The sequence below is a fragment of the Leptonychotes weddellii genome, chromosome 1 (genome assembly GCF_054177405.1).
Source record: "Leptonychotes weddellii isolate Sample4059 chromosome 1, ASM5417740v2, whole genome shotgun sequence".
NCBI classification, from domain to species: domain Eukaryota; kingdom Metazoa; phylum Chordata; class Mammalia; order Carnivora; family Phocidae; genus Leptonychotes; species Leptonychotes weddellii.
In genome coordinates this window covers 150,088,609-150,116,169 of record NC_138369.1, presented here as the reverse complement: position 1 = coordinate 150,116,169, position 27,561 = coordinate 150,088,609, and the positions used below count along the sequence as shown (strand labels likewise).

The following is a 27,561-nucleotide window of genomic DNA, read 5'->3' as shown; positions in this document are numbered from 1 at the left end:
TGACACGATAGCTGTGAGCACACCTAGCTCCTTTCTTTGTTTCTAAATACCATTTTCCACTACAGGGAACCAGAGATACTTAGAGAAATAGTTGACTCCAGGGTTAAAGAAGACAAAAATACCAGTTGATCTGGGAACATCATGTATCAGAAAGTGAAGAAATGCACAAACACTGATGAGTACGTGTCAAAAGGACACATGAGTCACACTGAAGGGACTTTTACTTGCCAAGTCTGGGCCAATTTAAGACTCAAAATAAAAAAAAAATTACAATATTACCCATTATATACCGATACAGATTAAATAAATAGGCAAATAAATGGAAAAGAAGGAAAAGCTTATTTTATAGTAGAACGCTGACTAATAAATGTAGACATAGCTTCAAAGTATTTTCGAAACCCCAAAGTACTTATTACTTACATAAGAAGTATATAAGTACTATATATATACTATATACTTATATAGTATATAAATATGTATGTATAATTAACTTTATAGTAGAAAACCTGGCAGACATCATCTTACCAAGGGATAAAATTAACATCACCAGTAATAAGACAAATCAACATCGTGTGCCTCCTCATTTGATGAACTGAGAAAAGGCATAATACTTCTGTGGTATTGCTGCTGAAAATGCATAAATCATAAGGAGACATCAGGCAAATTCCAAATGGAAGAGATCCTACAAAGTAACTGACCTGTACTCTTCAAAAAAAAAAAAAAAACCTAGGTAATAAAAGACAAGGAAACACCGAAGGACTGTTTAAGATGGAAGGAGAACAAAGAAATGTGACAAATGCACACAAAATCTTGTATTGGATCCTGACCTATAAGATCCATTATTGGAAGACTTGTTGAAACTTGAATATTTGGATTAGATGGTAATGTTGTATTTGTGTTAATTTTCTGATTTCGATGGTTGTACTGAGATTACACAGGAGAGTGACTTTGTTTTAAGGAAATATACATTGAAGTATCAATGGGTAATGGAACATTATGTCAGCTTACTCAAATGGTTCAGGAAAAAAATATATATATTTATGTTCATATATATATGAGATAGAGACAGTGAGTGAGCTCAAATTTGGTAGTAAAATGTTAATAATTGGAGAATCTGCATAAAGGATGTACAGGAGTTCTTTGTACTGATCTTGATATCTTTCTGTAATTTTGAAATTATTTAAAAATTAAAAGTTGAAAATATATAATGTAAGAATAGTCACTGTAAAAATAAATCTAAACAACATTACATACAGTAGAGAGTAAAAGTCATACCTAGTACCAATCTCCTGACATAACATTTTTATACATTTATAAACACACTTAACTGATATTCTACTGTTTTTCTTATTTAACAATGTATTGTGAACATCTTTTCATATCATTATGTATACATTGTTAAAATCAAAAACAAACAGAGACCAGCCTTGAAAATCCCCTGAGCAGACAAAACCAGTTTATTCATACAAAGATTAATTTAGCTTCTTCTGTAAGACCAACTTTACCGGAGTCATTTCTTGCTTACGCCTCTGAAAACATGCAAAACTTAAACTGTTTCCCAAGGTTGGTATGAGGCAACCATTGACCAATTCCCTATCAGATAGGAAAATTATAAGGTAGCCAATCACTATGAAGAATAAACAGTCACTGCTTTCTCACTATATAAGCTGCCGTATTAACAATACGCATGCCCCTGAGCCTCATTCCATGTTTTAGTTTGACCGTCGTCCTGTTTTGCAAATTATCTTTTTGGTGTGTGCACAATAAGCTTTTACTAATTACTACTTCAGTGATTCATTGGTTTTACTTTCGCTATTTCTGAACTTTTGGCATTTATTTCATTTTTCTTTTTAAAGACTTATTTATTTATTTTAGAGAAAGAGGGCGGGGAGGGGTAGAGGGAGAGAATTTTCAAGCAGACTCCCTGTTCATTGTTTAATCTCTATATTTCTGCTTTTATTGTTTCCCTTTTCCTACTTTCTTTGGGTTTAATTTGTTCTTCTTTTGCTATATTCTTGAGGTAGATGCTTCAATCATTGATTTTCCAGCCATTCTAATATTTTCCAATATGTATTTAATACTCTCAATTTTCAACTTCCCTACATTCCAAAAGTTTTGATATGCTGTCATTCAGCTGAAACATTTTCTTGTTCCCATTGTGATTGCATTTTCAGCTGAAGTATATTTTTCAAATTTTCCAAATCATGGATATATTATATTTACTTTTAGCTACTGATTTCTAGATTTATTTCATTGTGGTCAGAAAATATAACTTGTATGATTTCAATATCTTTGTAATTTGTTGATTCTTATTTCACGGACTAGGTTGCAATCAACGTTCATAAATGATTCATGTGTGTTTGAAAATAATATGTATTATGCAGATGTTTGATATGGTTCGATGTATTCTATAAATGTCAAATTGTTAATTGTATGTTTAAAATTTATGCACTTTTAGAATTTTGTTTTGTCTATTTGTTTTATAAGTCACAGAGAGAAGTTATTAAAATATCCCATATGATTGGGCACCTGGGTGGCTCAGTCGGTTAAGCGACTGCCTTCGGCTCAGGTCATGATCCCGGAGTCCCTGGATCGAGTCCCGCATCGGGCTCCCTGCTCGACGGGGAGCCTGCTTCTCCCTCTGCCCCTCCCCCCTCTCATGTGCTCTCTCTCTCTCTCTCATTCTGTCTCAAATAAATAAATAAAATCTTTAAAAAAAAAAAAATATCCCATATGATTGTGGATTTGTCCATCTAGTCTATAGTTCTGCCAATTTTTGCTTTGTGTAGTTTGAAGCTGTGTTATTGGGTGTATATGATAGAATGGTTATATCTTCCTGGTGCATTGAATCTTTTATCATTATGAAATATCTCTATTATTTTTAATGTTTTTGACAGTAAAGTCTATCTTGTTTGGTTATTAATATAATTGTACTAGCTTTCTTTTGGTTAGTGTCCACATTTATTTTAGATACTTTTTTGGGTAAATAGCACATAGTTGTGTGTGTGTGGTGTGTGTGTGTGTGTTGTCTACTCTGACAATACGTATTTTGTTTGGTTTATTTACATGCAATGTAATTACTGATATATTCCATACTTAATGGAAATCTACCATATTGCTATGTGCTTTCTATCCATCCCACCTGTTCTATGTCCTCTTTTCTTTATTGACTTTTAAAAAATTTAGTATTTTCTACTATTCCATTTGCCTGTTCTATTAACTTGGTAGTCATAGCTGATGCCTCTGGTGCCTCAAGTCACATCCCCTGAGGCCACTTCAGATTTCTAAGGCAATTGTAGCAGGTAATTCCTTGTGAGCACAATCTTACCTCAGGTGAACATCTCACATCAAGCACTGAATGTGGATCTTTTCGCTTTTGGTCTCAGACTTATCTGAGGACAGAAGAGAGCAAGTACTGTCTGGAAAAGCAGAAGAATTAGTACCTTCAGGGTTAACCCTCAACCAGTGGAGAACAGGAACTGGTGAATAAATGCTCCAGGCTCCTATCCTTCAGGAGGACAATTAGGAGAAGCATTCTGTAGGATTCTCAGGTGGTTCTTGCGCTAATCTCTATTAGCCACAGTAGTGACCTTGAAAACAAACCCTATTAATGGCTCTTCCTCCTTCTTTGTCCTGTTCTCTCTTCTCCCTTGCCCCTGCTTCCTGAGATCACATAGCAAGTAACCTACCTGCATCCAAATTCTTATCCCAGGTTCTGATTTTTTTTTGGGGGGGGTGGGGGGAGACCCAAACTAAGACATGTTACTGGAAATAGTACTGGCACCCTGATAATTAGGATGGGCCTCTAGAATTGGATCACTTACTGGTGAGGTGACAGTGAGCATCCCATTGCTGTGGAGAAGGGGCAGGGATAACCTCTGGCCTGGTCTAGCTCACAGTTACTCAGATTCTTACTTTCCATGCATTGGGATGAAGTATAAGTGGAAGAGGAAACACCAGATTATACCATAGGGTCAGCACTTGAACAGTATGAGATTAGATTATATGAATTATGGAGTTGACAGGCTCTTGTTAGTTGCCTCGAAAGCCTCAAAGAAGAGAATGACAGGTTCAGTTAAACCGACTATAAATGTGATCTAGGCTGTAAAAGCAGGGAGGCCTCAAAGGCAGTGCTCGAAAAGACCGGCATCACTTGCAGGGATCAATATACGGTGATGAAAATCAAGCCCAAGATTTGGTAGAAAACTGAGCAGACCTGCAAAAGAAACTGAATAAGTAGCCTTGATATGTCTCCTGTGCTAAAACCAGAGCCCTGACCAAGAAGTGAGACTCCGAGGATATATTTATGATTGTATGGACTGCCTTGGCCCATAGAGATAGTCTATCATCCTGACCTGAATGCCTTTGATGAACAAGATCACTTCAGCTAGGTAAATTTTGGACTGTTTTTTCTAATTGGATGACTCCCATTGTAGTAGAAGATTCCAGCAAGTTCCACATAAGTAATGTCTTTTACCCCTCTGGGAAGCGTCTTCAAGTAACTAAGGATAGTCTCAGTTTTTTTATTTTTAAAGATTTTATTTATTTATTTGACAGAGAGAGACACAGTGCAAGAGAGGGAACACAAACAGGGGAAGTGGGAGAGGGAGAAGCAGGCTTCCCGCGGAGCAGGGAGCCCAATGCAGGGCTCGATCCCAGGACCCTGGGACCATGACCTGAGCCGAAGGCAGACGCCTAACGACTGAGCCACCCAGGCGCCCCAGGATAGTCTCAGTTTTGAGAGATCTTCTCTTTGGTCTGAGAGTTACATGATCTGCTGCTGGTTTGTTTAAACACTTACAGGTCTCTTGTGACAATTGCTAAGGTGCAACTCACTGTGTTTTGGGGAGGGAGGTAAGTTAGTGCCTGGCCTTCACTTCAAGAAATACACTCTTGGGGATGCACGTGATGTCCCTGGAAAGACCAGAGTTGTTGATAATTGCTGGGAAGTATCAACTCAGGTGAGTATGCATCAGTGTGGGATAGGGGGTATAGACTGACAGTGCCTCCAATGTGGCCTCCTGGCTAGGTGGTAAGCCTTAGGGATAGTTGAAGCTAGTCTCTGTTTTTGGAAAGACTACCTGAGGGTAGTCATCCAATCTGCCCTGTTTGTCTATGTCACTAGCTTATGGGAGGACTGAGAATGGGAGTGAAGAAAATATTCAGAAGTGTTGACAGGTGTTGTCAGGGAATGTATAGGGCCTGGAGTCACCCCTTGTTTCCAATAGACTTTATAGTAAAGTTAAGGGGAACGGCTATTAAACTGTGGTCAGAGCTGTCTGACAGGGAATGACATACCCACTGTGTCATCTAAGATGCTTGCAACAGTTTGGGAGAGTTGCATCATGGCATTTTCCTTGCGGAGAAAGCTCCCAGGGGCAGTTCTGAAAGATAATGTATGATCCATGTTCCCATGCACTCCTCCCTATGTCCCAGGGTTTATGGTGTCCTTCCTTAGGTTTGCTGTCCCTTTGTCTCTACAAAATCAGTGTGTCCCTTCCAGCAGCTATAACCTCACCTCTTTCCTAATCATACCCTCTTCACTCCCACATCTTTTGTCTGAGGGTCAGGTGCACGAAGGACAAACACATCTTAATAAAACTTACAGAGAGATCCCTTATGTCCTCCAGTTGGGCCTGCATGGGAGGCTCAGTGAGCAATGTACTCAACCAAGTGTTCATTATCCTTATGATCTAGGACCATATCGATCCAACAAGAGAAGGCAGGCGGCTGAACCAGAATGAAATTTGAATCCTCTAGGCCCTCTTTTGGCCAGCCTGCACCTGGAAGGTGTACCAACCTAGATGGCCTAGTATTGCCATTAGGGGAAAGAATGAAACATCATGCCCAAGAATGGCCAGGGCAGACTTCTGAATTTTCAAAAGACTTCCGTATCCCCTTCCACCCCTTCCATCCAGAACATGACCCAGGAATTGGCCCAGAGGATATTATCCCTTTCTGGAGAGAGCTGCATTTTTGCTCAGTGACCAAACTGCTTTACTAGGTTGACCAGGAAGAGGTGAGGGAGATAAAGTCAAAAATATTTTTTAATTAAGCTTTTTATTTTATGATGATTGTAGATGCACACACAGTTGTAAGAAATACAGAGAAATTTCACATACCATTTGCAGTTTTCCTCAATGGTAACATTTTGCAAAATTATAGCACAATATGCCATGGATACAGTCAGGTTACAGAACATACCCATCACTGCAGGATCCCTCAGGTTGCCTTTTAATAGTCATGCTCATTTCCCTTCCCACCCCAACCTCCCAATCATGCAGGTTAACCCCTGGCAGTCATGAAGCTGTTGCCCCTTTCTATAATTTTGTCATTGCAGAGGATGTTATAGAAATAAAGTCACAACATATATGTGAAAAACATCTAGTCTTTTACATTAAGTGTAATATTAGCTATAGGTTTTTTGTGGGACAAATTGTGGACATTCCCCTCTATTTCTCTTTTTCTGAACATTTTTATGGTACTGAATTTTGTGACATGTTTGTTCTGTATTGACTGATAGTCTGTGTGATTTTTCTTCTTTAGGCTGTTAATATTATGGATTACCCTGATTGAATATTAAACAAACCTTCCATCCTTGGGAAAAAGCCCACTTGGTCATGGTGTACAATTAGTTATTTTTATATATTGTTGCATTCTATTTGCTAATATTTTGTTAAGGATTTTTGTAACTATGTTTATGAGGGAAATTTGTCTGTAGTTTTCCAAGTCTGGGCCAATGAGACAAAAAGAAAACCCAAGGAACTCACCATCATGTCATTCCTTGGGTCCCTAGATTATTAGCTTGTCTACCTTCTTCTTGCAACATTTCACAGTCTTCCTATGCTTATATATACAAGCATACCTTGGAGATATTTCTGGTTCGGTTCCAGACCACTGCAATAAAGTGAATGTTGCAATGAAGTGAGTCAAATGAATTTTTTGGTTTCCCAGTGCACATAAAAGTTATATTTACACTGTACTATAGTCTATTAAGTGTGCAATAACATTATGTCTAAAAAATGATGTACATACCTTAATTAAAAAGTTCTTTGTTGCTAAAAAATGCTATCATCTGAGCTTTCAGCAAGTCATAATCACTGATCACAGATCACCATAGCAAATATAATAATAACAAAAAAGTTTGAAATATTGTGAGAATTACCAAAATGTGACATGGAGACACAGAGTGAGCAAATGCTGTTTGAAAAAAAATGGCACCACTAGACTTGTTCCACACAGGGTTGCCACAACTTCAATTGGAAAAAAATACAATATCTGAGAAGCACAGCAAAGCAAAGCACAATAAAACAGAGTATTCCTGATATTAAGTCAGGATTTTTAGTTGTACTAGCAGGGGAGATAGGTAAAATTATGTCTACTCCATTTTCTTACAAGTAGAATTCCCCAGGAATCTTTTTTTTTTTAGTAGATTTTTGAGGAAACTGTTCCAGTGGTTAATAATATCAGATGCTCGTCAGTGGTAATGAGTGTGGAAGGTTGATCATATATACCTTGACCATCAGCCCACTGTTGAGTAGCTTTTTAGATAAAAGGTGCACCATCATCAGATTACAAATGCTCCAGAAAGCCAAACTCATGATTAATTACATTGGCCACCTCTCCTTTGTGAGCTTCCATGACTCCCAGAAGGATTGAATATTGATAATCTACTCACATATTTTTTTTACTTGGTGAACAGGATCCTAAATTTTTGGATGATCTGTGGAGGTGTGATTACATTGTAATCAGGGCTACCTTGACTAAGGTGTCTGATAGCCACTGTATCAGACAGACTCTAAGGTGGTCCCCCATGATCTTCACCTCCTGGCTTTTAGGAACTGCAGCTGCTAGCTGACATCCAGAAAGAAACTGGGAACTCAGCCCTATAACTGCAAAGAAATGAATGCTGCTAACAGCCTAAGGGAGCTCAGAAGCAGATTCTTTTCCAGTTGAACCTTCAGATGAGAATGCAGCCTGTCAGACATCTTGATTGCAACCTGTGGGACTCTAAGCAGAAGATCCAATTAAAACCATGCCTGAGCTCCTGACCCTTAGAAACTGTGCAATAATAAATGTGTGGTATTTCAGGCTACTAAATTTGTGGTAATCTGTTATGTAGCAATAGGTAACAAATACAACAACCATGAGGACATCATCTGTGTAGTGAAAGCTTTGGACATCAGAAGGTAAAGGCATGCACTCAATAAATTCTGACCCATCCCCTCCTGGCAAATGGCAGGTAAGATCATGATGGTAAGTACCCATGATGAGGTACCACAAATGTAATTTGGAGACCTTGGTAGCATGCCAGAGTAGGCTTCTCTCCATCTTGGTAGCCTCATCTGAAAATGGAGATAATTATAATATCGACTTCATAAGATGGTTGTAAGAATTATATAATAATGTGGGTAAAACGGTTTATTTAGTACAAGACCTGGAATATTTCATGGTGTGTGGCCCAAATGAGTGTTGCTCATGGCATCTTAATATTTTAGTGAAGTCACATTTCTACCATATCGTTACATTATAATTGCAATCGATTTGCAGACCACTCCTCCCCACCCCAGCTAATCAACCAACCAGTCAACCCCTCAATGATTTCCCCAGGATCAAAGTCTCGTTTGGTGCAGTTCTGTCTAAATTCTCACAGAATAAAGCAATATTTCCCATTTTTCTACAACTACCAACACCCATCAAAAAATTCTAAGCCCACCAAGTCTTCCAAAGCACTCCTGTAACCAACACTGGGCTTCTCCGCAGAAACAGCCACCTCCCCGGTTAATAATGACTTCAATAAAGGATTCATTAATTTTTTCCCCCAGCAAAAGAATACTGTCCCCAAGAAACAGAATCTTGATTTTTATTATTTGCTCCCCAGAGAAAGCGGCAAGAGTGAAGTCCTCAGGCGTGGCCTGAACGCCTTTTGGGGGCGTGGGCATCCCGGGGCCCCAGTCTCTTCCACTCGGAAATGCGGGGGCTTTAAGCCAACTCTGGCGTGCCTTAATTTCATCCCAAGAACAGACTGCAATCATCGTGTTTAAACAAACCAGCCCAACGGCCTAAAAGCATGGGCATAACGGGGGCCAGGGCAGGGGTAAATCCTGGGTACGCAGGACCCCCTCTCGATCCCGGGCCCCTCCCGGGCCCGCTGCCGCTGCCGCTGCTGAGTGCCACATCAGCGCCCGCGCTGCACTTCCAGGTTCCTCTCGAGGATGGAGCGAGCTAGCCCGGCGGGCGGGGGCGGGCCGAAACCCTCGAGAGTGGCGGGCTGGCTGGCCAATAGGAGGCAAGCGAGGAGTCGCGGCCACCAATGAGCTGGAGCTCCGGGTAGTCGGCCCGCCGAGGTTCGTGCCCCGCGGGGGAACCAGATGAAGCACATCTGGACAGCTGCGCCGAGGAACTGTGTGGCCCCTTCGCGGGCCCGACGTCAGCTGGGCACGTCTCCCACGTTCTCTCCTGCTAGCCACTTATTATTCATATTCCCAAAGAAGCAACCGAGGATCCAAGCTTAAAACTTCCCCCCCTCCCCGCTAATTGAGACGGGGCCAGATCCCATCCAGCACACAGTTTAATTTTCATGGGGCTCTGGGATCAAAAGAACAGAAACAGCAACAACAAAAGCCCAGCCGCTGTCTGATTTAAAACTGGCAAAGTGAGAAAAATAGTGTTGAGTAAACAGACCAAGTTGGGTAAGTTTTGGAGACGTGCTGGATATCTTATTTCTCCCGCTGTGATCTCTCTCCTGCGTCTTTTTGCTGTTCTCATTATCTGCTCTTCATCAGAGAGATGAAAATATCGCTTGCTGCCACAAACTGCACAGACCCCCGGCTTCCTTTCCTTCTGCTTTGCTAACAATTTAATTTTTTGGTTACGTGTGTGTTATTTTAAAATTTCCTGGGAACAGAAATTTAACTGGTATCCCGTTGTAAGCCTCTCCAAACCTAAGAGTTGAATCTACTGATGAATTTATTTTCCTAGTTTCTTTCTGTGGGAACAGAGTATACATTTGTAAAGCTGAAATCTTTATCCATCCCCCCTTCCCTGAATGTTTGGATAGAATATTGAGAAAGTTATCAGACTTATTCTAAATTAATAGAACTTCTGCTTCTGTTAATAGGATGTTTAATATTAACTTACATTCTGAATTCTATAGGTAACTGCTGTTTCACTTAACATGTATTCACATGTTTGTAACCCAAATATATCTTCTCTATGTTCTCCTGTCCATAGTGGGAGATCAAATTCCTTTATGATTGTTAAAAAGCTCATTAAATATGTGACAGACAATTGTATGCATCGATGACCTTATAATTGTATGTTAATCCCATAATTCTATCAAAATAATATTTAGAGTGATAGTAGATGTGTATACTTGCAGATAATTGTGTCACATATTTCAGGACTTAGAAAGGGAAATGATGGCAAATACTGAGCTAGGTGAATGGCCTAAGGCCCATTCCATTCAAAATATCTATAATTTTGTTTAAGCAATGTTTTGGATTTGAGACTTTGTCATATATTATTTACTGTCATGGCAGATCTGGCCAGAATTGATGTGTAATTTCTGGCTCAGAAAGGAATAGGTGGGGGTTTGGTGCCATAATTGCAAGTTGCAGAGTGTTTTTGAATCAGAACGGTAGTGCAAACAGTGGATGGAACAGCTGAAGTGGTTTTCAGGGATGCAGGGTTAGAAGAACAGTGCTGCAGAGAAATAATAGAAAGAGCCCGTGGGATGGTTCAACTCACAACCCCACTGTTTGAACCTTGGATCAGTTAGTCAGACCATCTGTGCCTGGGTTTCGTCCTCTGTAATGTGGAGATATTTTTTTTTTTTTAAAGATTTTATTTATTTATTTGACAGAGAGAGACACAGCGAGAGAGGGAACACAAGCAGGGGGAGTGGGAGAGGGAGAAGCGGGCTTCCCGCTGAGCAGGGAGCCGGATGCGGGGCTCGATCCCAGGACCCTGGGACCGTGACCTGAGCCGAAGGCAGACGCTTAACCATCTGAGCCACCCAGGCGCCCTGTAATGTGGAGATATTAATAGTACCTACCTCATGGGTTGTCTTGAGGACTAAGTGAGTTAACATAGGTTAAACAATAGTTCTGGCACATAGTACGTCTTTGCTGTTGTCCTCACTCTTTATTTCCTCCCTTCTCAGCTTCCTCCACTGCATGTCAGTTTCCCAGCCACCATTCGGACCTCTGAATTAGCAACTAGCATTTACTGAATGCTGACCTCTTGTTAATGATGCACTATATAAGTCTGTAAAGGAGAGAGAGTCTTGAGAGGAGAGTAGAATTTATCAGGTGCCAGAGAAAGAGCTAAAAGGTTCTGGGAGTGCAGAGAATGGAAGGAGGACTTGTTGTAGGACGGATTCACAGAAGGGTTGGTTTTCTGGGAAAGGACTTTGCCGAATAGGTCAGGTTGAGAGGAAAGGGATCATGGAACAGCGGGTGGCAGGGATTCTAGGAGAAAGGGAAAACATGGGCAAAGCACTGAGGCTGGAAAATGTGGATCTATCCTTGGGGACAATGGGTTGTGATGCAGGATAATCTGTGGGAGGTGCATAGGTGGAAGGGTTGAACAGGTAGGAGAGGTAGGAGAGAGGATGGTATGGAAAGCCTGGTGGGGAAGGGGAGGCTTGGGACATAGATGGGTGGGAGATGGTGGGCTGAAATGGCAGCAGTTATATGGTGGAGGTGTTTCTGGAACAATCTCTTTCTGGGGTCCAGGCTCCACCTCTTGCCCAGCATACGCTCCCTGGCTCTCCATCCACTCCACTACTTCTGTGACCTCCCTTCAGGGCCTGCAGGCTGTGTGGGTAGGACTGAGCGGTGAGCCTGGGCCATACCTTTTAGACTCCGTGATGTCTGTCTGGGAGCTCTGCTGAAGTGGTCTGGCATTCTGAGCTATTATCCCTCATACTTTTTAGAAATAGGCCTTCCCCTAAAGCCTTTGACATGGATGTGATTGTTCCAACTCTCCCCTCCTCCCATACACACAGTGTCTGCAGAGTAGCTCTTTCTCCCCATGCTGAGAGAATCATCTCTTCACACGTTAATACTTGTAACTTTGTAGTTCACAATTATGGAAGTAGATAAGACCTGTAATGTATATATAAGTGGAGAGTCAGGTTGGAGCTCTCCTGCTTTCTCTTCCTTGAGGGCATTGTGCTGGGGCAGAAAGAACCTGAATTCTGGCCCTGGCACTGCTGCTGACCACCTGTGTGACCGTGGGCAAGACAGGGAGCCATTATGCCCTTCTTTGTGCTGTCATCTGTAAAATTATCTCTAAGTTTCCTTGGATGATCTTTTTTTCTTCTCTCCTCATCTCTGGGACAGTCTGTTGCTTGCAGATGGCTCTTTGAGACACTATGGCTAACATTTCCTGACCACTTAATACATGGCAAACATTATTCTGAGTGTTTAGCATATTTTAGCTCATGTAATCCTCTTACCAACCTAGGTTTGGTACCTATTGCCGGAGAAGACAGAGACACAGGCATATTAAGAGACTGGCCCAAGGTCACACAGTGAACAAATGGCAGATGCACACCCAGTCTAACTCTAGAGCCCAAGCCTTAACCACTAGGCTACACTCTACTCCTGCTTGTCATGATGATAGTCAAGAAGTCCATGGGAGCAGGATCATTGGAGGGGGAGGGCCCATTTGAAGAATCGAGATGGTAAAATTTTCCTGGAGGGTCCAAAATATTGACATGAGTCATGTCTATGGCATGTGCTGTGCGTGGAGGCAGAAGACATTTTATGTGTTTATTAGATGGGGCTCAGTGCAGGCAAACACTCTGTCATTTCATCTTGTTTGAACAAAACCCACCATAATACCTGGATATATAGTAGACATTCAGTAAATATTAGCTGAATTATTATCCTTTTTGAACAACTGAAAGTGTTTAAGAGTTAGGAGCAATGGTTTCCCCTTTATTTACCTGCTTTCTTCTCATTCTACTACTCTGCCCAGAGGGAGCCTTTGTTAATGGTTTGGTCTATATCCTTTCAGTCCTTCTGTAAGGATCTACTCACAGGTATAGATCTAAATATAATGTGAAAATATAAATGGGACCACAATTTTTTTAATTGAAATATAATTCACACACAGTATTATATTAGTTTCAGTTGTAAAATAATTCAACAATTCTATACATTACTCAGTGCTAATCACAGTCAGTGTACTCTCAGTTCTCTTTATCTATTTCACCCCTCCCCCATTCACATCCCTTCAGGCAACCACCAATTTGTTTTCTGTATTTAAGAGTCTATTCTTGGGCGCCTGGGTGGCTCAGTCGGTTGAGTGACTGCCTTCGGCTCAGGTCATGATCCCGGAGTCCCGGGATCGAGTCCCGCATCGGGCTCCCTGCTCGGTGGGGAGTCTGCTTCTCCCTCTGACCCTCCCCCCTCTCATGTGCTCTCTCTCTCTCATTCTGTCAAATAATAAATAAAATCTTTAAAAAAAAAAAAGTCTATTCTTTGTTGAAGATTACTTAACCATAGAGTTGAGGGTCCATATCTGGGCTCTTTATTCTGTTCCATTGGTCTATATGTCTGTTTTTGTGTCAGTACCATTCTGTCTTGGTGATCACTGCTTTGTAATATAGCTTGAAATCAAGCAATGTGATGCCCCCGGCTTTGTTTTTCTTTTTCAACATTTCCTTGCCATCCGGGTTCTTTTCTGATTCCATACAAATTTTAGGTTTGTTTGTTCCAGCACTTTGAAAAATGTCATTGGAATTTTTATCAGGATGGCATTGAAGGTAGAGATTGCTCTGTGCAGCACAATGTTTATTATTCCGATCCATGAGCATGGAATGTTTTTTCATCTTTTTGTGTCTTCTTCAATTCTTTCATGAGTGTTCTGTAGTTCCTAGAGTATAGATCCTTTACCTCTTTGGTTAGGTTTATTCTGAGGTATCTTATGGTTTTTGGTGCTATTGTAAATGGAATCGATTCTCTAATTTCTCTTTTTACAGTTGCATTGTTAGTGTATAAGAAAGCAACTGATTTCTGTGCATTATTTTGTATTCTGCCACATTACTGTATGAGTTCTAGTAATTTGGGGGTGGAGTCTTTTGGATTTTCCACATAAATTATCATGTCATCTGCAAAGAGAGAGAGTTTGACTTCTTCTTTGCCAATTTGAATACCTTTTATTTCTTTTTGTTGTCTGATTGCTGTTGCTAGGATTTCTAGCACTATGTTGAACAATAGTGGTGAGAGTGGGCATCCTTGTAGTGTTCCTGATCTTAAGGGAAAGGCTCTCATCTTTTCCCCATTGAGGATGATATTCAACAAAGCAGGAAAATATACACAATGGAAAAAAGACAGTCTCTTCAATAAATGGTGCTGGGAAAATTGGACAGCTATATACAGAAGAATAAAACTTGACCATTCTCTAACACCATACACAAAGATAAACTCAAAATGGATGAAAGACCTCAGTGTCAGACAGGAATCCATCAAAATCCTAGAGGAGTACATAGGCAATAAACTCTTCGACATCGGCCACAGCAACTTCTTTCAAGATACATCTCCAAAGGCAAGTGAAACAAAAGTGAAAATGAACTTTTGGGACTTCATCAAGATAAAAAGTTTCTGCACGGCAAAGGACACAGCCAACAAAACAAAGAGGCAACCCGCAGAATGGGAGAAGATATTTGCAAATGACACTACAGACAAAGGGCTGATATCCAAGATCTATAAAGAACTTCTCAAACTCAACACCCAAAAAACAAATAATCAAGTCAAAAAATGGGCAGAAGACATGAACAGACACTTCTTAAAAGAAGACATTCAAATGGCTAATAGACACATGAAAAAATGTTCATCATCATTAGCCATCAGAGAAATTCAAGTCAAAATCACATTGAGATACCACCTTAGACCAGTTAGAATGGCAAAAATTGACAAGGCAAGAAACAACAAATGTTGGAGAGGTTATGGAGAAAGGGGAACCCTTTTCACTGTTGGTGGGAATGCAAGTTGGTACAGCCACTTTGGAAAACAGTGTGGAGGTTCCTCAAAAAATTAAAAATAGAGCTATTCTGTGTCCCAGCAATTGCACTACTGGGTAATTACCCCAAAGACACAGATGTAGAGAAAAGAAGAGCCATATGCACCCCAATGTTCACAGCAGCAATGTCCACAATAGCCAAACTGTGGAAAGAGCCGAGATGCCCTTCAACAGATGAATGGATAAAGAAGATGTGGTCCATATATACAATGAAATATTACTCAGCCATCAGAAAGGATGAATACCCAACTTTTACATCAACCTGGATGGGACTGGAAGAGATTATGCTAAGTGAAATAAGTCAAGCAGAGAAAGTCAATTATCATATGTTCCACTTATTTGAAGAACATAAGGAATAGCATGGAAGACATTAGGAGAAGGAAGGGAAAAATGAAGGGGAGGAAATCGGAGGGGGAGACGAACCATGAGAAACTATGAAAACAAACTGAGGGTTTTAGAGGGGAGGGGGTGGGGGGATGGGTTAACCCAGTGATGGGTATTAAGGAGGGCACATATTGCATGGAGAACTGGGTGTTATACGCAAACAATGAATCATGGAACACTACATCAAAACTAATGATGTACTATATGGTGACTAACATAACATAATAAAATAAAATTAAATTAAAAATAAATAAAAGTTCACTAACCTCAGGGGGAAAAAAAGAGTCTATTCTTTTGTTTGACTTTTTATTTTGTTCATTTGTTTTGTTTTTTAAATTCCACGTACGAGGAGTGCCTGGGTGTCTCAGTCATTAAGCATCTACCTTCGGCTTAGGTCATGATCCCAGGGTCCTGGGATCGAGCCCTGCATGGGGCTCCCTGCTCTGTGGGAAATCTGCTTCTCCCTCTCCCACTCCCCCTGCTTGTGTTCCCTCTCTCGCTGTGTCTCTGTCAAATAAATGAATAAAATCTTTAAAAAAAATTCCACATATGAGTGAAATTATATGGTATTTGTCTTTCTTAGTTTGACTTATTTCACTTAGCATTATACCCTTTGGGTCCATCCATGTTGGTGCAAATGGCAAGATTTCATTCTTTCTTTTTTATGGTTGAGTAATCTTCCATTGTGTATATATAGAACATCTTTATTTATTCATCTGTCAAAGAACACTTGGGTTGCTTCCATAATGTGGCTATTGTAAATAATGCTGCAATAACATAGGGATATATATATATATATATATATTTGTGTTAGTATTTTCATTTGTTTTGTGTAAATACCCAGTAGTGAAATTACTGGATCATGTGATAATTTTATTTTTAATTTTTTGTGGAACCTCCATACTGTTTTCCACAGTGGCTGCACCAGTTTGCATTCCCACCGATACTGCAGAGGGTTCCTTTTTCTCCAAATCCCTGCCATCAGTTGTTGTTTCTTGTCTTTTTGATTCTAGCCTTTCTGACAGGTGGAAGTGATATCTTATTGTGGTTTCAGTTGTCATTTCCCTGATGATTAGTGATGTTGAGCATCTGTCTTCTTTAGAAAAAAAATGTCTCTTCAGGTCCTCTGCCTATTTTTAAATTGGATTATTTCTTTGTTTTTTTTTTGAGGGGGTTGAGTTGTATAAACTCTTCATATATTTTGGATATTAACCCCTTATTGGATATATCATTTGCAAATATATTCTCCCATTCAGTAGGTTACCTTTTTGTTTTGTTCATAGTTTCCTTCGCTGTGCAAAATCTTTTTATTTTGATGTAGTCCCAATAGTTTAATTTTGCTTTTGTTTCCCTTGCCTTAGGAGCAGATCCAGAAAAATGTTTCTATGGCCAATGTCAAAGAAATTACTGCCTATGTTTTCTTCTGAGAGTTTTATGGTTTCAGGTCCCACATTTAGGTCTTTAATCTGTTTTTAATTTTGAGTATGGTGTATGAAAGTTGTCCAGTTTCATTCTTTGCATGTAACTGTCGAGTTTTCCCAGCATCATTTATTGAAGACCGTCTTTCCCTATTGTATATCCTTGCCTCATTTGTCATAGATTAATTGACCATAAAAGTGTGGATTTATTTTTGGGCTCTCTATTCTGTTCTATTGATCTGTGTATCTGTTTTTGTGCCAGTACCATACTGTTTTGATTACTACAGCTTTGTCATATAATTTGAAATCTGGGATTGTGATAACTCCACCTTTGTTCTTCTTTTTCAAGATTTCTTTGGCTATTCCAAGTCCCATACAAATTTTAGGGTTATTTGTTCTAGCTCTGTGAAAAATATTATTGGTGTTTTTTTTTTAAAGATTTTATTTATTTATTTATTTATTTGACAGAGAGAGAGAGAGAGCACAAGCAGGGGGGATGGCAGGCAGAGGGAGAAGCAAGCTCTCTGCTGAGCAAGGAGCCCAATGTGGGGCTCTATCGCAGGACCCTGGGATCATGACCTGAGCCGAAGGCAGACGCTTAACCGACTAATACCTGCCGTTGGTATTTTGATAGAGATTGCATTAAATACGTAGATTGTTTTGGGTAGAATGGACATTGTAACAGTTTGGTTCTTCCAATCCATGAGCATGGAATATTTTTCTATTTGTTTGTGTCTTCTTCAATTTCTTTCAGTAGTGTTTGATATTTTGGAGTATAGATCTTTCACCTCTTTGGTTAAGTTTATTCCTTTTTATTTTATTTTATTCTATTCTATTTATTTTATTCTTTTTAATGCAATTATAAATGGAATTGTTTTCTTAATTTCTCTTTCTGCTGCTTCATTATTAGTATATAGAAATGCAACAGGTTTCTGTATATTAATTTTGTATCATGCAACTTTACTGAATTCCTTTATAAATTCTAGTATTTTTTTGGTGGAGTCTTCAGGGTTTTCTCTATATAGTATCATGTCATCTGTAAATAGTGAAAGTTTTACTTCTTCCTTACCAATTTGGATGCCTTTTATTTCTTTCTCTTGTCTGATTGCTGTGGCTAGGACTTCTGGTACTATGTTGAATAAAAGTAGCAAGAGTGGACAACCTTATCTTATTCATGAAAATGGTGGAAAAGCTCTGTTTTTCATATTGAAAATATTGTGGTTTGGAACCACAACATATTTATTTAAAAAAAATAGAGAAACTGAAATGTTCCAAGGCTTGTGGAAAACTGGGGCCGGTGTCAGGTAAATATTCTACTTCTATTTCTTGGGCATTAAAGTTTCTTGTCTTATTCCTGGAGATGCTATGGTTTTGGGATAAGAACTTCTTATGATGAAGGTCGATGCAGGGTTATTTTAGGTGCCCCATTATTATTTATACCTAGTCTGGATTTTACATCTTTTTGGTACTTCATTCTTCAAGTCTTTTATATTCTTTAAGTCTTGTATCAACTCTAAAATAGTATTTGAAAAATATTTTAATCTGCTTTTTACTTCATTATGTTAATGTAGTCAGTCTTTTCAGTATAGCACTCTGACTGAGCACATAGACTTTGAAGTCAGACTGTGAGGGTTTCAATCCCAGATCTGCTTCTTACTAGTATACCTTGAATAAGTCACTTTCTCTAGGAGGCTTTATTATATTGTATTTATTATTATAAAGTAGGGGATAGCAATAGTCATAAAATGAGAAAAATCCATATAAAGAATTTAGCATAGTATCTGGCTCATAGTAAAGCCTATACATATAAGCAATTCATTGTTTATTGTGGTAAAAAGCTTAACATAAAATTTGCCATTCTAACCATGTGTAAGTGTGTAGTTCAGTGGCATTAAATACATTCACATTGTTGTGCAGCAATCACAACTAACTATCTCCAGAACTTTTTCACCAAAATGAAGCTCCATGGTCATTAAACAATAACTGTTACCCTCCCTGACTGGCAACCACCATTGTACTGTCTCTAGGAATTTGATTACTCTATGTACCTCATATAAGTGGAATTATACAATATTTGTCCTTTGATGACTGGCTTATTTCACAGCATAATGTCTCCAAGGTTCATCTGTGTTACAGCATGTATTTTTAAGGTTGAATAAAACTCCATTGTATGTGTATATCACATTTAGTTTATCCATTCATTTGTTGAAGACATTTGGGTTGTTCCCATCTGTGATGGCTAATTTTTTGCGCCAACTTGGCTAGGCCACACTAACCAAATAAGGAAAAGCTTATTCTTGATGTTTCTGAGAAGGTATTTTTTAGATGAGATTAACATTTAAATCAGTAGACTTGAGTAAGGCAAATAGGTCTCCATTATGTGGATGGGCCTTGTCTAATCAGTTGAAGGCCTTTATAGAAAAAGACGGACCTCCCTTTGACAAGAGAGAATTTTGCCAGCAGACTGACTGCCTTTGGACTTAAATTGCAGCATCATCTCTTTCCTGAATCTCTAACCTGCTGGCTTATCCTGAAGGTTTTGGACTTGCCAGCCTCCATAATCATGTTAGCCAATTCCTAAAATAAGTCTCTCTCTATATATAATATATAGCTATAGATTTAGCTATATATAGATAGTAGATACAGACATATAGATGTGTAAATATAGATAGATACCATATTCATTCTATTTCTTTGGAGAATCTTAACTAATACACCATCTTTTAATTATTGTGAATAGTGCTGCTATGAACATTGGTGTACAATTATCTGTTGGAATTTCTGCTTTCAGTTCTTTTGGGTATAAACCTAGAAGTGGAATTGAAGGATTGAAAAAAGTAATTCTTATAGGAATAAAAAAATGCCCAGTGCCCAGCAAGGTAAAATTCACAATATTGGCACCCTAAAATAGTGAAGCAGTTATGTTTATTTATTTATTTATTTATTTTTAAAGATTTTATTTATTTGAGAGAGAGAGAATGAGAGAGAGCGAGTACATGAGAGGGGGGAGGGTCAGAGGGAGAAGCAGACTCCCTGCTGACAGCAGGGAGTCCGATGCGGGACTCGATCCCGGGACTCCAGGATCATGACCTGAGCCGAAGGCAGTCGCTTAACCAACTGAGCCACCCAGGCGCCCCGAAGCAGTTATGTTTAAAATGGAAATAAATACACTCTCCCTGACTGTCCTGGAGGTGTACTTACATGCACATATTTGTACTATTAAAAAGTCAAACAGTTGAGGTGTTCGCTATGGTAACATTTTGTACATAATAAGCCAGAGTTTACCAAACCGTGGTCTGTGTTGATTTTACCTTGGCTTCTGAGATAGAAGTTTTTCTTCAATGACTGTTACGGTTTTTTAAAATTCTTTTTCTGTGTCTGATAACTCCAACCTCCCCATTGGATTATGGTGAGGTAAACTCAGCTAAGAGTAATACTGGCTAAATGCATCATGCATCCTAGGGTTGGAGTTAGGAGTAGGGGGCACTGGGTGGGGGGTGAGGTGAGGCTAATTTGTTGAGGCTAATGGATGACTCAGAATCAAAGGCCTTATGGAGAGCAGCAAGGGCCAAAGCAGGGCTGCCAAGATCTGCTGACAGGTCTAAGGGGCTTGACTAAGCCAGAGTCTAGAACCAGACGCCTTTGAAACCCAAGAGAAGCACATGGGGAGGGAATTCAGCCAAGTCCAGTTGGGACTGTGACTGAAGTTGAAGAGTCAGGGCTTGATTTCATTACTAGAGGTATGAGGCTGGGTCAGAGAAGGATGCCCTGGAGTCAGGCTTGGGGTTAAAGCTCTGGAGGTTCATACCTTAGTCCCAGGCTTTGAGCCTGGGCTGTCTCTTCTCCCTCTGAGAATTGGACATTTTCTCTGTTTCTCTGCTCCACTGCTTCCTAGAAGTCCAGTCTGACACCCTATCTTCTGATATCTCTGCATAGATACTCTGCAGCTAGAACAAACAAGTTTTCCTTTTTTAAAAAATTTGACTATAGTTGACACGGAATGTTACATTAGTTTCAGGTGTACAACTTAGTGACTTGACAAGTTTATAGACTAAATGAGTTTTCTTCAGTTTGGCTGTTGCTTAGCATCTTGTCATTCCTTCCCACTTTGTGCAGATATATTGCTGTTCCTCATACAACTTATACATTTCTCAGGTGCTGGAAAACTCTGTTTTTTCAAACATGTTGTAGCCCAGATCAATTATTGGGAAAACTCCTACTTAAGATGACAACAAGATATTATTACTATCATTTGATAGAGATTTTACTTTCTTTGAAGGTAAGGACTAAATGCTCAGTCTTTGGGAAAATTGGAAGTCAGTTTGTCTTTTAAAGGAGAAGTACTAAAGTCACTTTTTCATCTAGAAAGGAAGCTTTCAGTCAGAAGTCTTAAAAAAACTTTACTTTTATTTCAGCGATGACCATACTATGGATTGGGATGTAGGGATGGATGCTGGTCAGTATTCCCCCGTCACTGTAATGGTTCTGAGAGCAGAAATGATTCATTTGCAGTATTTAATAATAATAACAGCAGTAAGAACAGCCACACTAGATGACAGATGGAGTCCATTTATCACTTTAATTTCCTCTAAATCAGCATTGTTTGAAGGGGGTTCTGTTCCTCTCATGTTTTCCACTGAGAGAGAGAGAGATGCAGGAAATATTAAGAGAGCATGGGTAAGAGCCTTCTGCTTCTATCTGATGAGCTCAGGACTGCCTTCTGTACTCCTTTGCATATCAGGGGCCATTAGTCTACCAGGAAGATGCAATTCAGGACAAAGATTATGGTTTCTGGAGAGAAATGTGTAAAAAACTTGGTTATATCTAATTGTTGTCTTGTTAATTGTGATAAGTGTTGTTGGTTTTGCTCTTGGCATTATTTTTAATTGTTTATGTTTCATGGTGGTAATGAGTAAGAGAGGGTGGGGTGAGTGGATGAAACTGGTTCTGCACCCTGACAGGTGGTGACATTATGACTGTTTCTCGGATGGGAGTTGAGTTTTTTACAAGACAATAAACAAACAAAAAGCATAGTCAGACCTGTAAATACAGAGAACAAACTGATGGTTGCCTAAGGGGTGGGGGTGGGGGAGTGGGCAAAATGGGTGAAAGGGAGTGGGTGATACAGGGTTCCAGTTATGGAATGAATAAATCATGGGAATAAAAGGCACAGAATTAGGAATATAGTGAATGATACTGTAATAGTATTGTCTGGTGACAGATGGTGGCTACACTTGTGGTGAGCATCGCGTAACGTATAAACTTGTCAAATAACTGTGTTGTACACCTGAAGCTAAGGTAACACTGTGTGTTAACTACACTCAAATAAAAATAATTTTAAAAAAAGATTGGGGCTATCACTCCTACCTTCAGAGAGCACAGTCCTACATTTTATGGAAAACAGCTTTGACTCTTACTGAGCCCACTTAAGCTTCTGAATTTTCCTTTTGGTATATTATCTATCACTGCTTGTGCTGAATCAAAAGCATATTGCCAGATTTGGAAATGGACTGTTGTTAATGAGGAACTTGGTAAGGCCTGAAAAAGTAAATTTTCAGGAAAAGCTGTGGGCTCAAATGGTATCTTCTTTCCTTCATTGTTTGGCACATTATCACTTTACTTTTCCATGTTTCAGTTAACAAATGATGTTTATTTTTTTTTATTTTTTTATTTTTTAGATTTTATTCCTTTATTTGAGAGAGAGAATGAGACAGAAAGAGCATGAGAGGGTCAGAGGGAGAAGCAGGCTCCTCGCCGAGCAGGGAGCCCGATGCGGGACTCGATCCCGGGACTCCAGGATCATGACCTGAGCTGAAGGCAGTCGCTTAACCAACTGAGCCACCCAGGCACCCCAACAAATGATGTTTAGAAATATCCTGTCCTCCACCATCCCCAAACCAGTTTGTCTTTTTGTCTTTTTCCTGTGGGTATGATTTAAGAAGGAATTCATCAAGGGCAGTTATGAGTCTAGATTGACTAAAAAGCAAGAATAAAGGTGAACTTAAGACTAGTTAAGAAGCAGAAAGAGAAAAAAAGAAATGACTGAACCAGTCTTCTCAAAAATTTTGTTGGAAGTTTGCCTGAAGACTAATTTACTCCCTTAACCATAGAGTTGAGTCATATTTTTTGTAATTAGTTCTTATAAAATTCAACCATTATTAAGCCGATGACCAAAGAGGACTCTTTCAACTTGATAGAGTAATTTCTTCTCTAACCAAAATTGTAGGAAATTTTCTGCCAGCAAGCATGCAGATTTCTTACTGGGTCCACTCCTGCAAGATTTATCTTTCCAGATCAATCCAGTTGGTTAGGTTAATTGGGCCCAGTCAATCTTTAAAAAAAAAAAAAATGTACCAGTTACGGGGTAGAAAGCTTGTGAATCTCCCAAGGAAACAGACATATTTGCACAAGTCCAGTTCAGGATTACATCTTACAGGAGAAATTGCTCTTTTCCTCTCCAAGCAATACCAGAATAGAATAACACTTTGTGGGATCTTGGAGCTTTCTAGGACACTCTGCCCAGGAGGAATGATGCCTGAGAGCATGTAATTCAGCCACAGTTTCTCTCAGGTCTCTTTCCATTACTCAGAGGACAAGTTCTCTGTCTGCAGGACCCACTTTGTGGGTGTGCAACCTTGTAGTTGTACAGGGTTACAGTTTTAGAAGGGCCCATGCTTGTCTTAATGTTCTGTTGTCACTATTTTGAAATTTTCAGCAATTTATAAACAAGGGACTCTGCATTTTCCTTTTGCTCTGGGCCCTACAAATCATATAGCTGGTTCTCCCTCTAAGCTTTCAGGGTCACTCAGGTGTAACAAGAGTGACAAAGTAAAATCAAGGGCCTGTTTCATCACTTTCCTCCAAGTTTATGTATCCAGATGAGCACTTAATGAAACTGCTGCTCATTCTCTTGTCTTTGTTGATTTAATGTTTAATCTCCTTTAACAGGAGGTTTTCAGAGGATCTTTTCCCTTTCTGGAATACTTTCTGTACTAATTTAGAGCCTGAAGTTAAAAGGGTGAGTCAGGTCTTGGCAACATGTGGTACTTCCATCCTTTGAAAAGAAGTTTTCTAAATCTCCTTGTGCTACTTTGTTTTATGGGCTCTTGATAGCACAACTTCTATTTCACAGGTGCATTGTACACACACTCCAGTGGGTCTTATTTTTAAAGCAAGAACCAGGAAATATTCTTGTTGGTAGGTGGGTCCAAATGCTGAAACCAGCAGCAACGATTGTGAATATTCATACCTGAGTTTTCTTAGTCTTCATAGATACCCTTGGGTAGGAGTGGGTGTGAGCTAGTTGGCTTGGTAAGTTGGCCCAAGTAAGGGAAACAAAGCCATGGGTGGACCTAATTCCTGTAGGAACCTTCTACTTTTGCTGTGCTTACACACTGAACACCTAAGCTGGCTGGTTGAACAATTTCATAGAAATGATTAATCTAGAAGTAGACTCGGTGAGAGTGGGAATAAATGAAGGTAAATACCTCACGGGTTTTGGAGAAATACTTTCTGACAGTGAGTCAGTAGTGCCTCCCTGACTGCGAAGGACAAGTGTCTTCTGGTAAGTGAGAACATGCCCAATAGGTTGACAATCAGACTTGCATGTCTGATGATATTAATTGCAGGGTGTAATGGGCCAGGTTTCTGTCAGTAGGATGGAGGTGGAGGCCACTGGCAGGGAGAAACGTGAGTGGGAGGAAGAAAAGAGATTTCTCTGGGGCTGTTGCAAGGCTGATGCTGTGAAATATGCTTGTCTTTCTTGAGTATTAAGCAGCATCTGGCAGGATTGTTAGCTACTAAGCGGCACATCTTTGGTACTTACAACCCATGAGAGATTTGGGTGAAGGTAGTGTGGTAAGTTTAAATATTGTGTTTTCTTATTAGTTGTCTTTGGTGTGCATATGGGTGTGTGAAAGTGTGTAAAACTGACTGAAAGTTGTCCGGTTTCAGCCTACTGATTTTTTTATTCTGTTGGAAAATTTTCAGCATTAATTAAGCAACAAAGACTTAGTTTTAACTTCTTCTTTCTGCTCCAGTTCTAAGATGTTTGCTATACTGAGACTAAGTATGATGAAGGACTAGGAAGGGAGAATTGATCTGAAACAGTCAAAGGTTAGTTCACCATTTCTAGAGTAACCTTTAGTATGTAAATAATAAGAACTTTTGATGCATATAGATCTTGTTTGAATCCCGACTTTCCGTGTGTATTTGGGAGATTGTGAAAATAACAACCTCTCTGAACTTCAGTTTCCTGATTTGTAAAGTGGGGGTAATAATACCTTCTTCCCAGTGTGGCAAGGAGCTAATGAGATAATGATGGCCAAGAGCCTTGTGTTGTATCTGTCAATAGAACCTCGTACCTTTAGTGTATCAACTCCTCCTCTAGCCACCTTCCCTATCATTGGAGCCATGGCTTGCCATTCTCAACTCCTGTACTCATGAGTGTTTTCCCAGCCAGCTTATTGTGGGCTATGACTGATTGAGATAAAGCTAAGCCTAGCCTAATTCTGATGATTCCATCGACATTTCATTTCATTTTATGTTAAGATCTAGCATTGCAGTTACATAGGCAGAGTAGATGTGGGGAGATCTGTGTCTTAAATGCTGAATTCTACTTGATTTGTAATATTTACCCCCTCTTGGATATTCAGGAATCTGCCAGCTGAAATACAAGTCCTGCCATCCACTCTTTCCATCCACCAATCCATCCATCCATCCACCCATTCATTTATTCATCAATTTATGCCTCTGTTCATCCATCCAACACTTACATACTGAGCCACTTACTATATGCCAGGAACCGTTCTAAGCAGCAAAGAAAAATAGAAAAGAATCCTATATTCATGGAGCTTTCATTCTAATTGCAATAAACAAAGTAAGTCAGTAAATTATGCAGTATGTTAGAAAGGGATGTGTGATGGGGAAAATAAAGCAGGAAAAGGGGATGGGGAAGTTGTAAATAGAGTCATCAGGGAAGGCCTCATTGAGAAGGTATTTGAGCAAAGGCTTAGATGAGATGAGGGGGAAGGGTATTTCAAGCAGGAGGAACAGCCAATACGAAGACCTGAAGGTAAAGGAGAGCCTGGTGTGTTCAAGGAGAAGCAGGGAGGCCAGGGTGGCTGGTAGGGAATAGAGGAGAGGAGAGGAGCCTGGAGAAGTGTTGGGGGGCTAAATCATATGGAACCATGTAGGCCATTGTGAGGACTTGGGCATAACTTACATCTCAACAAGATAACACTGACTTCTGTGTTAAGAATAGTCTGAAAGGGGTAAAGGTGGAAGCAGAATCCAGTTAGGAGACCATTTTAATAACCCAGGCCTGTACCAGAGTGGTCTCAGGGGAGGTGGTGAGAAGTGGTCAGATCCTGGGCATATTTTGGAGATAGAACCAACAGGCTTTACCAGCAGATTGGATGTGAGAAATGAGAGAAAGAGAGGAGTCAAGGATGACTGTAAAAATTTGGTGACACTGGGAGAATGAAGTTGTCACTGAGTGAGGAAAACCGTAGGTAGGCAGATCTGGTTGGGGTGTCAGGAGATCTGCTTTGGACAGTTTTGAGTTTGAGATGTATTCTGGACAGCCGAGTGGGTAGGTGGATATAAGGAGTCTAGGGTTCTGGGGAGATGTCCCGGCTACGAATAAAAATCTGGGAGTTGTGAGCATGTGGCATACTGTTGAATGCTGTGAAAAGAGATGAGATTCCCCAGTACTGAGGAGATAGAACAGAATTCTAAAAACTGAGCCCTAGGACATTCTAATTTTAAGAAGGTAGGGATTAGGAGAAACCAGAAAAGAAGGAGGGGCTAGTAAAGAAGAAAAATATGGGAAGAATATTTTCCAAGGAGCAGGCAGTGATCAGCTCTGTGAAATTCTGCTAGTGGCTCAGGTAAGTTGAGAATTGGCCATTGAATTTAGCAATGTGGGGGTCTTTGGTGATCTTGATAAGAAAGCTAGAATCATGCAGGACCGGTAAAGAAGGGACAGAATGAGGTGGGGAACTGTGAAGTTAGAGATCATTCAATTGTAGCCTATTTATTCTCACTCCCAATCCAGAGATTCCAAGCCCCTCAACTTCCCATTTTTCTCATTCCTCTTTATTATATGTTGCCAATCTTTGTAAGCAAACTTAAATTCTTTTGGAATGGGCTGGCAAACAAGCATGGTGGGATACTCCCCCAGGTAGGTTCTCTTTGGCTTCTGTTGGGGTACCATTATACCAACAGGGCCCATTATTACTTCCCTTCACATCTGGTGGTAGAGATGTGGATGCATCCTGAGCTGAGGTGCTCCCAGCACAGCTGTGCACATTGCCTTCACATGGAAACACAGGCCCTTCTAGGAGGATGCATTTGGGGTATGATCATGGGGAGATGGTTGATGCTTGTTATTTTCTCCTCTTGGTGAGGTCCAAGCAATAACTGTGTTTTAGCACTTGTCTTGTTATAGGTATAGAGCAGGAAAAATAGAACTTTTGAAATTGGGTTAAACTAAAGGGATTTCAGAGGAAGGCAACAGAGTGAGCAACATGGTAGTGAAAGAGGAAAAAACTGAGGACACATGAAGAAGCTTCTCCAGCTGTGACTGTGGCCCTTTAGGGCTCTGATCATACCTATAGGCCTGCAGAAGCTGAAAGTGACTGTGGAATCTGGCAGTTATTTCGGGGAGGCTCTTTCCTGGGTCAAGGCCAGAGGATGACTCGGCTGGCTGGGACATAGCTGGTTT

At 40.0% G+C, this 27,561-nt stretch overlaps 1 protein-coding gene across 2 annotated transcripts in view; it reads left to right on the top strand.

The window, feature by feature from the left end:
* The first annotated feature begins 9,332 nt into the window (after window positions 1–9,332).
* Window positions 9,333–27,561, top strand: part of TMEM45A (transmembrane protein 45A) — a 70,045-nt gene continuing 51,816 nt past the window's right edge. Inside the window, exon 1 of one of the 2 annotated variants that reach the window (XM_031024057.2) lies at window positions 9,333–9,692. The gene's annotated coding sequence lies outside the window, so the exon portion shown is untranslated. The remainder of the gene's footprint in view (window positions 9,693–27,561) is intronic. The other variant, XM_006729574.3, reaches the window with a different exon arrangement.